The sequence below is a fragment of the Heterodontus francisci genome, chromosome 26 (genome assembly GCF_036365525.1).
Source record: "Heterodontus francisci isolate sHetFra1 chromosome 26, sHetFra1.hap1, whole genome shotgun sequence".
Taxonomy (NCBI): domain Eukaryota; kingdom Metazoa; phylum Chordata; class Chondrichthyes; order Heterodontiformes; family Heterodontidae; genus Heterodontus; species Heterodontus francisci.
Window position 1 is genome coordinate 58,399,515 of NC_090396.1, and position 13,055 is coordinate 58,412,569.

General features: G+C 41.4%; 2 protein-coding genes across 3 annotated transcripts in view; both read right to left on the reverse strand.

Annotated features, from left to right (window-relative positions):
- LOC137384376 (inward rectifier potassium channel 2) overlaps positions 1-2,666 on the reverse strand; it is a 211,211-nt gene extending 208,545 nt beyond the window's left edge. Inside the window, exon 1 of the mRNA XM_068058326.1 lies at positions 2,580-2,666. The gene's annotated coding sequence lies outside the window, so the exon portion shown is untranslated. The remainder of the gene's footprint in view (positions 1-2,579) is intronic.
- The window catches only part of LOC137384377 (inward rectifier potassium channel 16-like), a 178,614-nt gene extending 175,946 nt beyond the window's left edge, over positions 1-2,668 (reverse strand). For both annotated transcript variants that reach the window (XM_068058330.1, XM_068058331.1), the window contains exon 1: positions 2,580-2,668. The gene's annotated coding sequence lies outside the window, so the exon portion shown is untranslated. The remainder of the gene's footprint in view (positions 1-2,579) is intronic.
- Positions 2,669-13,055: the final 10,387 nt, after the last annotated feature.

The window sequence follows — 13,055 nt, forward strand, 5'->3', positions numbered from 1 at the left end:
GCATCCTAGCCAATATTTATCCCTCAACCAACAGATTATCTAGTCATTATCACATTGCTGTTATGTGGAAAGTTGGCCACAGCATTTCCTACATTACAACAGTGACTACATTTCAAAAGTAATTCATTGGCTGTAAAGCACTTTGGGGGTGTCCTGAGGCTGTGAAAGGTGCTATATGAATCCAAGTCTTCCTTTCTTCCTTCTTTCTAAATTAATATGTAAATACCCTACGCTGAACATTTCTAGATTGAGAGTCATTGCTTTCAGTACAAATTTGACCTTCTGATCACTTGTACAGGGGCAAAGACTTAATTTATAATCAACCATTCGGTAATAAATATGAAACTATGCAGACTCATTGGCCCTGGTTTCATGATCAGCTGTTTTTGGTCAATTCAGCGAACTACAAATGAGCCAAACATTTCATTTCATTTTTAAATATAATTTAATTTAATTACATGTAAAGAAGGGAAGAGATCAGCCCAGCAGTATTCATAGCTCTGCAAGGAGTGTATTCAATGTGAGAGACAGGACTTCTCAGACATTCCAACACAAGCTCTGCTTCACCAGCAGAGCCCTAAGATCATTAATAAAATTGTCTAATCTCTGAGTTAAGGTTGTCAGTCAGTGTTTTGTGAGGCAGTGTACAGCACATTTGTGACGTATTAAGCTTTGAGCAGATTTGCGAAAATCACTATAATCTTACGGGATGTGGAAAAGGTGTTGAGAACATCCCGGACAAGACATCTGTTTAGATCTGGAAGACAACCGTTGCTAACCGTTGCTAGATAAACATTGTCAGCTTTGCTTTTACACAGCAGAATTTACCAGAAAAAACTATTGGATATTTGCCACAAAAGTAGCAAATTATGAAGGAGAACAATGGAAAATAGGGTTATGCAGGAGTACAAGGTTTCATTTAATTGTACTTATATGGTACATTTACTGCGAGCACTTTCTAAAAGCCACATATCATGTCATGCAACCTAAAAGCTATTCCCTACACAAAAATTAATAATGCGATGGAGGTGATGATGGCAGCCAGACCAACTCTGTTGGCATTTTTACTTTCAATATCATTTGGGGTAGTTTCAACAGTAGATTTTTCACGTGCCTTTTATGAAGAATGTGCTCTTGATTTGATCCGACATTCTATGAAATATTCTATGAAGCAGAACAGGCCCATTAGCAGAGGTGAGGAGTGCAGAAGAAAGCAGAGATTTAGTTAGGAACATAGGAACAGGTCATTTGGACTTGCTCGATTATTCTAATAGATCATGGCTAAACTGCATCTCAACTCCATTTGCCCATCTTTGCTCCATATCTCTCAATATCCTTACCTAACAAAATTCTTATCAATCACATTACTGAAAGTTCCAGTTGTCCGAGTATCCACACCATTTTGCGGGCGAGAGTTCCAAATTTCTACCATTGTTTAAAGATCCTACCTGATTTTGCTCCTGAATCGCCCAGATCTAATTTTAAAATTATGTTCCCTTGTTCTTGACTTCCCCTCCCAAACCCCACCCCCTACAAATCCAACCGGAGATAATTCATCCCAAAGTATTTCTAAATAGAAGTTTATCCTATCTAGTTTCCAGGTAAACCAATCCATAATTTTTCAAATACCTTGTTCACTATTTTCTTATTCATTCATTTTTAAATGGTCCAAGGATTTCATTTTCCTTAATTTGTTGCTTTCCTCTTGGCCCTTAGACTGGCCACATTTTAAACTTAAAGCTAAAGCATATTTAATTCTTCAGAAAGTAGTCCAAAGTCCCTGTCGTATCATCCGATCAAACATCAGCATGTAATGGTTAGCCTCATTTACATATGTCTGCACCAAACAATCTAACTGAAAGACAACAGCAATACATGCATATGAACAAACAATTAGCAAAACATTTATATTTTTCAATTTAGATACTATTCAGCAGTTTAGCATCAGAGACTGCGGTGTCGAGATTATTTTGGTGATAATTATGAACTCAGTGACTGCTCACTCACTGTAATTTTTAGGTAAAAGTTTAATCAATATAGTTTTCTGACGCTAACATCTATATTTTACACTTCACAGAAGGGCACAAGTTGTCCATAAACCCTCATACCTATAGCCCTGAGTTATTCACCCATTAACTCACACCTTCTTGCAGACTTTGGCTTGAGTATCAGATTTACCGCATGCCTGTAATTATGTGGTGCACAATATGAAATAATTGAATATACAGAGAAAACTCCGATCTTGTGTTAAACATTGTGAAATGGAACTGATGGTCATAATGAAAAGATATCTTTTGTTGTGATAGCTTCAGTCCTATAAAACTCCTCAAATATTCTATTTTCAGTCACTAAAGCCATTACACATCACAGCATCATTGATAGTTGAAAATAACACTGTTACCCGAATCCTATTTATACATCGACTAAAATGTTTCAGAATCGGTTTTACGTATTAAGTTTTATTTCTTGTCACATAAATTCGATACAATTTAGCCCTGCTTTACAACGCATCACCATTCTTCATCACCTAATTTTTTAACAGTGCTACATATCAAAGCAAGAGTGAAATGTGTTCCTACCTTTTAAAACAGCTTCCTCTTTTTAAATTCTCGATTAATTGTGAGGAGTCAGTGAAATGTTGTTGCTTAAAAAAAAAGTGCCTTGGTGCAACAGTGCACCTGGTGAGTTGTTGGCAGAGTCATAAACTGACTGTAAGGATTAGTTCATTATGAGAAAAGCCTACGAAACAGCATTTAGGTTAAACATTGACACCTCCCATAGGAGGCTGTCTCTCAAACCCTGGCTTGTGGGTTCAGCTTGATAAATTATTGTTAGCTTGCATTGCATAAATACATGATGCTTGGTTGTTTGTTTCAGTTTTCTAAAAAAAAATAATAGTCGATAAAAGTAAATAATTCTGGTTTTGGTGAAGAATTTCAGGTGATTGTAATGTTTAGTCTTTGTACCACGGCCACTTATCAGGACCTACGAGTTGCATAAATATTTGCTGATAATAATCTGATGCAGTCATATAAAGATAAACATCTAGTCGAGACACTAATTTTGAGAACAAAGACTTAAACGTGACTCAGCGGCCTCCTTCCCACAAAGTCACAGCTTTTCGTATATGTTGATGACTTGGCTCTGGTTTTCCAAGCTAAAGAACTTCAGGACATTGAGAAAACACTCACTGAAGGTCTAAGTTCTCTGGAAGCCTACTTCAGGAAATGGACACTCTGACCAAATGCCACCAAGACTGTCGTTTCAGCCTTCCAACTGAACAACTCGAAGGCCAGGGAAGAACCTCACGTCCAGTTCTGAGGCCGAACACTCACCCATGATCCAACGCCAAAACACCTTGGCATCACTCTTGACCGTACATTGACCTACCGGCAACACCTTCAGAACAGCAGAGCCAAGGTCAAGACAAGAGTAAATCTCATAAGGAAACTGGCGGGTACCACCTGGGGCAGCAGAGCCAACACACTAAGCACTGCCTCACTCGCCCTGGTCTATCCAACAGCAGAGTACTGCTGCTCAACCTGGCTCAGGAGCCGCCACATGAACATGGTAGATATCCACCTCCCAGAAATCATGAGGATTATTTCTGAGATGTTGAGACCAACACAGCTCAAGTGGCTTCCTGTGCTAGCACACATTGAACCTCCTGATGTCCACAGAGAAAACATTCTCCTCGAAGAACACCATCGGCTGGCAGCTAACAAAGCACTCCCATTGATACAGGACCTCAAACAACTCCACACACTTGCCTGAAATCTCATAGCCCCTATTGGAACACACTTCACACCCTACAAACTGATGATGACGCATCTCCTCGTTGACTGCTAACATCACCAACCACAACCTGGTAACTGAACCAAGTGGTGAAGTCCCAGGTTTCAACCTCCCACAGAAAAGCTGGACAACCCTCAACTGTTTAAGGATAGGCCAAGAAAGATGTGGACACTTGCTTCACAAGTGGAACACGAGGACCAGCTCAAATTGTGACTGTGGCCATCCAAGACAGACCATCACCCACTTACTGAACTTTTGCCCTGAGCTATTCATTTCTGGTAGCATCACAACTATTCACACAATCAGCTGAAACTGTTGAAAGGACCTTAACAACCTTGACATTGAACTATAACTGTTTCCCCAGCCATGCGAATGTATTTACCAGCTCATCCAAAAAGGCTTTTGGCACAGGCGATGGCCTGTTTCGATGAGCTGGAGGATTGCAGGTATTATTATACTGTTAATGACATGCAACATGAATCTCATCAAAAGCTATTGTGCACTTCAATTGGAACGGTACAAAGCTGTTGAATTTATCACTGGTAACAGATTGCAGGTTTTCTGCAGTTAAAGCCTGGGAAAATTCAGCCTGTTTTTTTCCAATGAAAGGTTGATGCTGAAAGGAAAGTATTCCCATTGCAAAGAACAGAACAGCTAGCAAACTGCCCTTCATGTGGTAGATGTTCTTATCATTGGTGATATGAACATTTTTAAATTGCTCACAGAAGAAAATGATTGAACTACAGATTATTAATTGTAAACAATGACAACTTGCATTTATGATAATAATCATCAGTTACAGATTTGTTTTTCAAGGGGAAAGCATGTCAGTTACTTGGTTTCTTGTCATACATATAGAAAGAAAGACTTTATATAGCGCCTTTCACGATCACAGCCAATGAAGTATTTTTGAAGTGTAGTCACCATTGTAATGTAAGAAACTTGGCAGCCAATTGCACACAGCAATCTCCCAAAAACAGCAATATGATAACGACCAGGTAATTTTTTTTGTGATGCTGATTAAGGGACAATTTTTCTTTTAAAATTCATTCTTAGGATATGAGCATCACTGGCAAGGCCAGCATTTACTGCCCATTCCTAATTGTCCTCAAGAAGGTGGTGAGCTACCTTCTTGAACCGCTGCAACCCTTGTGGTGTAGGTACGACTGAATGGCTTACTAGGCTATTTCATAGGGCATTTAGAGTCAACCACATTGCTGTGGATCTGGAACCACTTGTAGGCCAGACCAGGCAAGGATGGCAGATTTCCTCCCTTGAAGGGCATTAGTGAACCAGATGGGTTGTTATGACAATCCAGTAGTTTCATGATCATCATTACTGAAACTAGTATTTTGTTCCACATTTATCAATTAATTGAATTTAAATTCCCACAGCTGCTGTGGGATTTGAACTCATGTCTCTGGAGCATTAATTCAGCAGCATTACCACTTTGCTACTGTCCCCATTTTGGCCAGGGTACCAATGAAAACTCCCTGCTCTTCTTTGAGAGAGTGCCAAGGACTTTCTATGTGCAGTTGAGAGGGCAAGCAGGTCCTCAGTTTAAACATCCTTCAGATCTGCACGGGAGTGTCATACTTGATATTTGTGCTTAACTTCAGGACTGAGACTTGAACCCTATAATTCAGAGACAAGTGTGCTATCAACTGAGCCACAGCTGACACATGAAGCATGCATGGGAACATAAAAATACAAACATAGGAATGTGGGAACAGGAGACCATTTAGCATTCAAGTCTGTTCCACCATTTGATGAGACCATGTCTAATCTGTATCTTAACTCCATCTACCCTCTAATACCCTTGCCTAACAAAGATCTATCAGTCTCAGTTTTAACCTTTTCAGTTGATCTTGCCTTAACAGGTTTTATGGGGGGAGAGAGTTCCAGATTTCCGCTATCCTTTATGTGAAGAAGTACTTTGTGACTTCATACCTGAAAGGGGAGGCGGTGGTGGCGGCAGTGATGGTGGTGGTGGTGATGGTGGTTCTGTTACTGAACTAGTAGCCCAAAGACCTAGGCTAATGCTCTGGGGATATGGGTTTGAATTCAATTACTCTGGGAATTTTTTTTAAAAAGCTACTAATGGTGGCCATGAAATAATTGTTGTAAAAACCCATCTGGTTCACTAATGTCCTTTAGGGAAGGAAATCTGCTGTCCTTACGTGGTCTGGCCTACATGTGACTCCAGACCCACATCAATATGGTTGACTCTTAAAATGCCCTCTGAAATGGTCAACAAATCACTCAGTTCAAAAGAAATAAATGCTAGCCTAGCCAGCCAAGCCTGCATCCCACAAATGAATAATTTTTAAAAAGCCCTTGCTTTAAATTTAAATCCCCTTGTTCTGGACTTTCCCACCAGAGGAAATAATTTCTCCCTGTCATTATGCAGCCCAGCTCGGACTAAAACCTGAAGTCACATGGATGAAGCCAACCCTTGTAAAATTCACCTTAAATGGTAATCATTTTGAGGAACAAAAGAGGGAGTGTTCAGGACAGGAACTGGAGACAACATCATCAATCTGGTCTATCCTCAGCCACGCAGCACAACAAAAAAGCAAGGCTTTGAGAGGTATGAGAGAGAGAGAGAGAGATCGATTCCAGCCAATACAGTTGAATCCTGCTGAGACAAGTTGGAAGCTAGCTACAGTAGAGACAAGAGAGTGCCTTTGTAAAAATGACTCTTCTAACAGTGAGAATTGACCTAAGACATCAGCACTGTCTTCAACCCAAAATGAAATGCCAGACTACAACAGCGCAATGATTACCAGACAAACATCAAACAGGCCTGCAACTTTAAAATTCACCTCCCAAGGGGATCCCACAGGTTATGCCTGAAACAACAGACTTTTATCACCTGAACTCTGAACACCTCTTACCCTGTACTTTTCTTTCTATCTTCTCTTGAGTGTGCATGTGAGAGTGAATGGATGCATGAGTGGTGTTGCTCAATTGTTAATCTGCTCTTTTAAACCTACCAGAAAACCTGTCACTAAAATAAAAGCAAAATACCGTGGATGCTGGAAATCTGAAATAAAAACAGATAGTGCCAACAGAAACAGAAAACACTCAGCAGGTCTGGCAGCATCAGTGGAGAGAGAAGCAGAGTTAACACTTCAGGTCTGTGAACTTTCATCAGAACTGTCAAACGTTAGAAATGTAATAGGTTTTAAGCAAGTGAAATGGGGGTGGGGGGTAAGAGAACAAAAGGGAAGGTGTGTGATAGGCAGAGGGCAAGAAAGATTAACTGACAAGGAGGTCATGGGGCCAAGGCAAAGGGAGTTCTATTGGTGTGAAAGACAAAACATTAGTGCAGAGAGAGTGATAATGACAGAGTAATGAACAGTTCTGTCCAAAAGCACAAACATGAAAAATCAAGTTTAAGGCAGGCACATGGTAAAAAATAGATTTTAAAAAATTATAATAAAAAAGGGCCAGTCATGCTCTGAAATTATTGAACTCAATGTTCAGTCCAGAAGGCTGTAGAGTGCCTAACTGGGAAATGAGGTGCTGTTTTTCGAGTTTGCGTTGATTTTCACTGGAACACTGCAGCAGGCCAAGAACAGATATAAATAGGCATAAGAGCAGGGGGCCCTGGAAAACTGGAAAGTTTTATCAACTTTTTTCACCCTTCTCTCACCTTTACATGGTCCATCTCCGACACTGCCCTTCCCTTCCTCGACTTCTCTTTCTCCATCTCTGGGGATAGGCTGTCTACTAATATCCATTATAAGCCCACTGACTCCCACAGTTACGTCGACTGCACTTCTTCACACCCTGCCTCCTGTAAGGACTCCATTCCATTCTCCCAGTTTCTCCGTCTCTAACGCATCTGCTCTGATGATGCTACCTTCCATGACAGCGCTTCTGATATGGCTTCCTTTTTCCTCAACCAAGGATTCCCCCCCCTCCCCCCATTGTGGTTGACAGGGCCCTCAACCATGTCTGGCCCATTTCCTGCACCTCTACCCTCACCCCTTCTGCTCCCTCCCAGAACCGCAACATGGTTCCCCTTGTCCTCACTTTCCACCCCATCAGCCTCCATATCCAAAGGATCATCCTCCACCATTTCCGCCACATCCAGCATGATGCCACTGCCAAACGCATCTTCCCCTCCCTTCCCCTATCAGCATTCCGGAGGGATCATTCCCTCCGTGACACCCTGGTCCACTCCTCCATTACCCCCACCACCTCATCCTCTTCCCATGTCACCTTCCCCTGCAATCGCAGGGGGTGCACTACCTGCCCATTTACCTCCTCTCTCCTCATTATCCCAAGCCCCAAACACTCCTTTCAAGTGAAGCAGCGATTTACTTGTACTTCTTTCAATGTAGTATACTGTATTCGCTGCTCACAATGTGGTTTCCTCTACATTGGGGAGACCAAACGCAGACTGGGTGACCACTTTGCGGAACACCTCCGTTCAGTCCGCAAACAGGACCCCGAGCTTCCGGTTGCTGGCCATTTCAACACTCCCCCCTGCTCTCATGCTCACATCACTGTCCTAGGATTGCTGCAGTATTCCAGTGAACATCAACACAAGCTCGAGGAACAGCATCTTATTTACTGATTAGGCACATTACAGCCTGCTAGACTGAACATTGAGTTCAATAATTTCAGAGCATGACGGGCTCCATCTTACTTTTATTTTCAGTTTTTTTTCTTTTCCCCTTTTTTAATATATTTTTTGTGTTTATTTTATTTTATTTTATCTTAGTTTGCTCAGTTTGCATACCCACTTTTTTCATGTTTGTACTTGCAGCTGTTCAATTTCAGTCTGTTAACACCCTATCTGTGCTAATGCTTTGTCTTTCAACACACCATTAACATATTGTTTGCCTTTGCTCCACGACCTTCTGGTCTGCTATTCTGTGACCTTGTCCTATTTACACCTTCTCCTTTGTTATCTCTTGCCTCACCCCTGCTTTACTTGCTTATAACCCTTTACATTTCTAATATTTGCTAGTTCTGAAGAAGGGTCACTGACCTGAAACGTTAACTCTGCTTCTCTCTCCACAGATGCTGCCAGACCAGCTGAGTATTTCCAGCATTTCTTGTTTTTATTTCAGATTTCCAGCATCTTCAGTATTTTGCTTTTACATAAGAGCAAGGGGGCGTGTTTGGCAAATAAAATACAAGGGGCTAAAACATTAGTAATAAAAATACTTGCTGTAGTCAGTTGGGAGGTGGAAATTAGCCATGCCATCGCCCACCTGGCTATGACAAGGGACAAAAGAAAAAACTCTGAAATAATTTCTTTGCTTTGTTTCATACAGAAATCCCTTTGAATTGCTTTCTCTCTTAATTTTAATTGGCATCTTCTTGAAATGAGGCAAATGAATGAGATGGTTATGTGACAGCAGAAGAATAGCAACTGGTGCTTATTTTACCTGCCTACTGATTTGCGAAATTCATTCAATATAAGCAAGTGGTTTTGTAAACTTACAAGGAAATATTTGCAAATTCTGACAAGACTAACATCCATGTTTGCTTGAAATGAGTCATCAGATATAACCTCCACTGCAACATTACAACTGCAAATTTGCATTTGCGGTTAGAATGCTGCTGGTTCACTGAACAGTATGAATAGTGTAAAGGTTAAGCATTTGATTGTACTTCCACTTCTGGATACTGCACAAGAAGTCGGTTGTGAGTCTCAAGGCTTATATCAAGCTGAATACTTAATGAGATTTCCCAAACAAAATAAACACAAGCATTGAATTGCCAATATTTCACAAAATTGAATGATTACAGATAAAAGTAGAATTCCTTTTCTAATTAAACCCATCGGAGATATTGAGTTACCAAAGTGTCATGAAACAACAACAACTTGCATTTATATAGCACCTTTAATGCAGTCCCAAGGCACTTCACTGGAGCATTGTCAAACAAAATTTGGCAGTGACCCACATAAGGAGATACTAGGGCAGATGACCAAATGTTTGGTTAAAGAGAGAGGTTTTAGGGAGCATCTTGTAGGATGAGAGAGTGGTAGAGAGGCGGAAAGGTTTATGAAGGGAATTCCAGAGCTTAGCCTTGGCAGCTAAAGGTACGACTACAAATGGTGGGATAATGGAAATCGGGAATGTATAAGAGGCCAGAATTGGAGGAGCAGAGAGATCCCAGTGGGTTGTAGAGCTGGAGAGGCTTCCAGAGATAGAGTGGAACTTAAAACAAGGATGAGAATTTTTCAATTGAGGTGTTGCTGGTCTGGGAGCCAACGTAGATCAGTGAGCACAGGGGTGACAAAAACATAACAACAGTGTCCCCTTTTTAGAAAGGGCACAACTAATAAAGAACTAAATCATAAAACAAAGGAAACTAGGAAAACTTAAATAATATTGTCAACCATCTCCAATACACATTGCATGTAAGATTATCCTGAGATTTTTAACCCAGGTGTAATTCTCTACTTCTGAGAGCTTGTTAGAACTGGTTCAAAGTCACAATTGCATTGTTTTGTAGTAACTTTAGTAAAGGAATGACTGAGAAGCTGTCCCATTCTCTAAAGCCCTTTCCATGACCTTCTAATTTACTGACAAAGTTGCTTCTCTGAAGTTCTCAAGTTACACTCACTAGAAAGTAAGTGAAAGTTCAATGTGCTTCACTGAGAGATTAAATGCTACCTGTGGTCTGGAAGAGGCTAACGATTGGCTGATGGTCTGTGCCAAAAAGAGAAATTTACATCAAAATGGAAGAATAGAATGTCATGCTCGGTCCTCACCTGCCAAGAATAAGGCACATCAATTTTGCCATGAGCATTGATTTTTAACTGTTGTTGGAGCAAGGAAATGACTTGTTAAACAGATCAGCCGTGGCTGAAAAAGAAACTATTTACATACTAACAAACATCGAAGGTTAGGAAGCGCATTCTAGGGCCTGCTAGGGAGGATACAATCCACAAGGGCCAAGACTGGTTGGACCAGCTGGTCACATGACTACCTGGCTGTTCCAGGGTTTTCTTTTGAACTGGCCACAGAGAGTTCGAAGGCAGAGTGTCTGTTGGCTCCTGGAGTGAGATGATCTCACTCCTGTCTGCTCCCATCTCTTTCTCACAAGCTTCTGAATCCACTGAAGACACATGAACACCAAAACAGAAAAGTCTCCTACAGCGAACAAGGTTTAAGAAGAATACTGGGCCCCAACGAAAAGCAAGGTCTACCTACAATCAAGGACTCTACAGTGAGCTCGAAGAACCGTAACAACATCTCTTCAGATATTGCCTCGAACTTTTCCACTTTATTTTTCTTCTGCTCTTTTCTGTCTCTATTTGTATGTGTGCATCACGTATGCTTGCTAGCATGGGCACGTCGTGTATCCATAGGCATTAACCGAATTAGAGTTTAAGTTTAAATGTAATAAATTTCAACTTTTTTTCTTTATACCTGCGAAAGCCTGTTTGTGCTGGGTTTTTTGCCTTATAATTGGAAAGCGGTGTACAAGGATTCACAAGGGGGAGCTTAAAAAAACACGGTATGTTTAAAATTAAACCCTGCTACGGTAAGACCGGTAAGGTGAAGGTTGAGAGGGACCCCTAGACACATTTTTCACCAGCTACAAACAGAAATCTGGGTGCTAGTGTCGGGAATTGACCCACAGACAAACAAGAGAAATTGGAAGTGGGAAGCCAAATCGTTCCCAATCAAAAAAGAGCAAGATTTCAATACACATTTTCTTGTGGTTGTGTGTGCTTGAATACTAACATGTCTGCAACTGAAGCTGGTAACTCTCCAAGCCAGGGTGAAGTAACTTGGGATAAGTTAAAAGCACTGTCTATGGAGGAGTTCAGGAAAATGGCTGAGCCGTGTGGGATCACTGTACGTGGCAAGGCCAGGAGGTCTGAACTCATAAGGCTAGTGGCCAACCATTTTTCCCTTGAATCTGAAGAAGCAGAAACAGGGTTAGAAGCAGACCCAGAGAGGGTACTGCTAGCAAAGATACAGAGGAATTGGGACAGAGGAAACTTGAATTTGAGAAAAGAGAGAGAGAGAAAGAGAGAGCCTTCCAGAAGGAATGTGAAGAGAAAGAAAGAGAGGAGAGAGAGAGAGAGAGAAAAGGACAGGAGAAGAAACAAGAGTGAGAGGAGAGAGAGAGAAAGAATATTCCAGAAAGAATGCGAAGAAAGGGAGCTGAAGTGGTTTGAGTTAAATAGGGGGTGACAGAGTAACCCCAGTGAAAGCATGGCCATTACGGAGGAGCATAATTCAGGGCTGGGTACAAAATTGTTAAAAATGGCTCAAATAATTCCATGATTCAATGAGGAGGATGTAGAAGATTTTTGTGCCCTTTGAGAAACCGGCAAGGCGGCTTAAATGGCCAGCTGAGACCTGGCCTCTTTTACTGCCAAGCAAGCTAACTGGAAAAGCCCATGAGGTCTATTCCGTTTTGCCAGCTGAGAGTTCATCAAATTATGAACTGACCCAAAAATGCTATCCGTAAAGCATATGAATTTGTACCTGAGGTCTATTGCCAAAAGTCTAGAACCCTCAAGAAGAAAGCTAATCAAACTTATCTGGAGTTTGAACGAAGTAAGCAGCTGGCTTTTGACCAGTAGCTGAGGGCTCTTAAAGTACAGCTTAGTTATGAGAATCTCAGAGAAGTAATTCTTTCAGAGGGATTTAAACATTCTCTCCCATTCTCCATAAAGACCCATGTAGAGGAGCAGCGGGTCCAGAGAACCCGGCAAGCGGCCGTTCTGGCCAATGAGTTTGTTTTAATTTATAAGTCAGTTTCTCAGGGGAGAACCTTTCCTAGTCACCCCCACAATTCCAAAAAGGACAAAGGGTGAGAAGGTGATAGGAGTCCAATTAGTCCTGGGAGAGAAAGAAAAGCAGGAGTCACAGGGGGCCCTCCTCTAGCCAAAAAGGAAGGTGCTATGAGCAAGAGTGAGACCCAGAAACCTGTGTGCTTCTATTGTAATAAGGCAGATCAGCTGAAAGCTGACTGCTGGAAACTAAAGGGAAAACCTGTAGGGTTAATGAGGGCAGATTCGCTCAGTGAAGAAGAAATCCTGGAGGAGAGCGCAACAGAACAACCTGTAGCTTTAACTGCAGTAAAAGTGAAACCCAGGAAGTTTACACTGCAAGTGCAGGAAAATTTAATAGGATTCCTGAAGGCGATCAAGGTTTTGTGTCCGAAGGGAAAGTAACCCCATACTCCTCGAATGGGCCAAGCAAGCCCATGGTGATTCTCAGGGACACAGAGGTGGGCGTGGGTAAGTCATGCATCCATAGGTGTTAACT